This window comes from Pinus tabuliformis, chromosome 5_1 (assembly GCF_031772625.1).
Source record: "Pinus tabuliformis cultivar Carrire ecotype Pingquan chromosome 5_1, CPIR1, whole genome shotgun sequence".
Lineage (NCBI taxonomy): Eukaryota > Viridiplantae > Streptophyta > Pinopsida > Pinales > Pinaceae > Pinus > Pinus tabuliformis.
This window is the reverse complement of record NC_142305.1, coordinates 853975166-853978985: the sequence shown is the minus strand read 5'-3', so window position 1 is coordinate 853978985 and position 3820 is coordinate 853975166.

Sequence of the window (3820 nt, the reverse complement as noted above, 5' to 3'; positions counted from 1 at the left end):
ATGGACTATACCTTTCTGGCTACCTTCTTTCTCGAATTGATCTTCTTAGACCCAGAGTTTGTGGCTCTTCATTTTCTGATTCCTCCTCTACTGTAGAGTCTAATTCTTCCTCCGTAAGCTCAAACTTTATATTCTCAGGTTCCTTTGTTTGGACTTCATGTTTAATAACATCTTTTACCTCTCTAAACACGACATCTCGCCTATACAAAACCTTCCGTGTGACTGGGTTCCAAAGCTTATAACCCTTTAAACCATCCTTATACCCAATAAAGATGCAGTTTTCAGATTTACTATCCAACTTGGTTCATTTCTCCTTTGGAACATGCACATATGCATCACATCCAAATACCCTTAGATGTGAAAGGGAGGGTTTCTTACCAGTCCATACCTCTTGTGGAGTCTTATCCTCCAACGCTGATGAAGGTGACCTATTGACTAGGTAACAGGCAGTATCCACCACCTCTTCCCAGAATTCCTGTCCTAACCTGGCACCATTGAGCATGCTTCTTGCCCTTTCCATCAACATCTTATCCATTCTTTCTGCAACTCCATTTTGCTGAGGTGTATATGGAGTAGTCTTCTATCATGCTATACCACACTTCTTACAGAATTCTTCAAATTCCTTGCTGCAAAACTCTGCACCATTATCTATCCTCAGCACCTTTATCTTCTTCTCTGTCTGATTTTCCATGAGAGCCTTAAATTCTTTAAACTTGTCAAAGGCTTCAGATTTCTTCTTAAGGAAATATATCCATGTATTCCTTGAGAAGTCATATATAAATGACACATAGTAAACAGACTTACCCAATGATGGAACCTTCACAGGTCCAAACACATCACTGTGCACAAGTTCTAATATCTGTTTCGCCCTCTTACTAGAAGGGAAACTCACCCGATTCTGCTTCCCATATACAAAATTTTCACAGAAATCAAAATCCAGAGAGCTATTACTCATACCTTCAACCATACCTTTACCATGAAGTATTCGAAGGCCCTTCTCTCCAATATGTCCAAGCCTTTGATGCCACAACATGGTCTTCTCTCCAGAGACCACTAGATTTTCTGCTCCACTTTTAGGAACCACAAAACCGTTGCACCCATCAATAACAGTGATACCTTGCAGCTTGTACAGAGTTCCAATTCGAACTCCCTGCATCAATACCAGTGCTCCCAGAACCATTTTGTAGGTATCCTTCTCGAACAATAGTTTTACACCTGCATCATCTAGCTTGCTTATAGAAATCAGATTTCTGGCTAATGCAGGAATATGCAGAGCACCCAGAAGTGTTCTAACCCTTCCACCTTGCAACTTCAAGTTTAGTTTTCTGTGACCAATGATTCTAGCCTTCCTATCACCCCCTAAGAAGACTTCACCACCATCGTATTTCTCATACTTGCAGAACCACTCTCTATGGGTAGTGAAGTGAAATGATGCACCTGAGTCAATTAACCATGCCTCATGATCTACACGTGTACTTGAAGAAGCCATGTACACATTCCCACCTTCATCTGAGGTGGTTTTCACCTCTGCAGAAGGAGCATCATCAGATCCCTTTCCTTTATCAGGAGCTTTAGATTTGCAATCCCTTTTGCAGTGCCCTTCCTTTCCGTATTTCCAGCACACCACCTTTACAGGTTTTCCTGGAGATTTAGATCTCCCTCTAGATTTATATCTCCCACTCAATGACTTATTTTTGTTTTTGTTCTGGGACCGTCCTCATACAGAAAAGGCATCACCATTCCGACTCTCCATATTTTCCTATCTCATCTCCTCCGTCAGTAAGGATGAGACTATTTCATCAAACTGCAAGGCAGTTGCATTGCTACCTATTGCAATAACTAGACTATCCCATGAATCTGGTAGAGAACACAACAAACTGATGCACTTATCTTCATCTGAAATTTTAATATCAACAAATGCTAACTGACTTACCACGGTATTAAATGCGTTCAGATGCTTTGTCACCGAGTCTCCATCCTTCATCCTCAGGTTATACAACTTTTTCCGTAGGAATAGTTTATTCAATAGAGACTTAGATTGGTACAAAGTCCCTAACTTGTCCCACAAAGCCTTCGCCATAGCTTCCCCTGATACATTCAACAATACTAAATCTGAGACACACAATCGTATTGTGCTCTTTTGTTTCTTGGAAAACTAGTATTCCTAAAGAATGCTAGCCCTCTAGGTTTGGCAGCTACCCTAGAAAAAATAGTTTAAAGCAATTTAATAATTTCTTCTATGTGTAACGGATAAGAGAAATATAATGGAACCAACCTGGAACTTCCAATCGATTCCTTGTTTGATCTCTCTCTCCTTTGACAGAACCCGCAACTCCTCCACATACTTAACACACTTGGAGAGTACCTGCACAAATACAGTAACAAAGAACCGTCAAAGCATCGTGATCTATTACAACATAGACATACATAATCAGATAGATAATGAAAAAATGGTAGCATTCACAAATGATAACATTCAAAACTGCACAATCATATGGAAGAAAACTTAAAGAACTTTATTAATAGAAGGGAGAATTACAACCCAGTTGTATGATCGAGCATCATCCTCCCAGCTTCAATCCTTCTTCACCTCATGAAATAGCAAGATCACTCCAACAATACAATTCTCTTTCCTCAATTACAAATTATCAGCACTTACTTGCAATTCACAACATTCCAGCCCCTGGATCTCTTGGATGAGGATCCATTTATAGATGTGTACAAGGGTATGAGTCATCCATGGGGTTTGATTAGTGTCATTCCACTTGTTACAATTGGTTCCACAAGAGAAAGGATAACTGAAGGTTTAAGATCCCTCATTCATCCTTGGGTGAATTCAGAGAGGCAAGTGGGATAGGAGAAGTTTCTAGAAGATTCCATGAGCATCCACTTAGCAAATTGTCCTGGACATTTGTCCATCCTCGCCCATTGCACTCTATAGAAGGCCTAAACAGTATGCATCGCACCCTAGTAGTGGAGTAGTCAGTATGCATCACACTTTGTCAGTGGAGCAATCAATATGGTTTAGTCTAGGCAATTTCTTGATGGTTTCTCCGATGGAACTTTTGGGGAATGATGTATTCAGATGATTAAGTTCCTTTAGGGTATGAAAAAAAAATTTTAGGGGTTGAATGAACCCTAATACATCGACATATAAGTTGGGGTTGATGTGCCCAAATATGTCTATAACATATTTGCCTTCCGATCCAACTTCTTCCATTCTTCATCGGACACTCTCGTTGGTTTAGTACCTAGATCTACCACGATCCATTGATCTTTATCCACCAAAAAATCCTCCATCTTGAGTTTCCATAACTCAAAACTCTGACCATTAAATTTCTCGATCTTTATCTTTCCACTGCTCGCCATCTTCTTTCACCACCAGAATCGATCTCGCAGATCTCCCACTGAATAGGGTCTACCACAAGCCCGAGCGAAACCCCTCAACAATAAAGGTGTCCCCTTGAAGCAAAAACTGCTCTGATACCAAAGGTAGGTATTAACCCCATACAGAAATTACCTACATACGAATTCTAAAACACATAAAATAAATAATGCGAGATCATAATACATAAAACACATATACACAGAGATTTTCCCCTAGATCCCAAAACTAGGGCTACTGGCTTGATTTTTCATTATGTTCCTTTCAATGTTATAATACATATTTATACATGCCGAAGCATTCAATACCATGGAATGAAAACAAACGCGTCCAATTCCATGGACTGAAAACCATCACATCCAAGAACGTGTGCGAAAATCGAGCACAAAACCATAGGTAGGTTCGCCCAGCCTAACATAGGGTGCAAAACCAGAA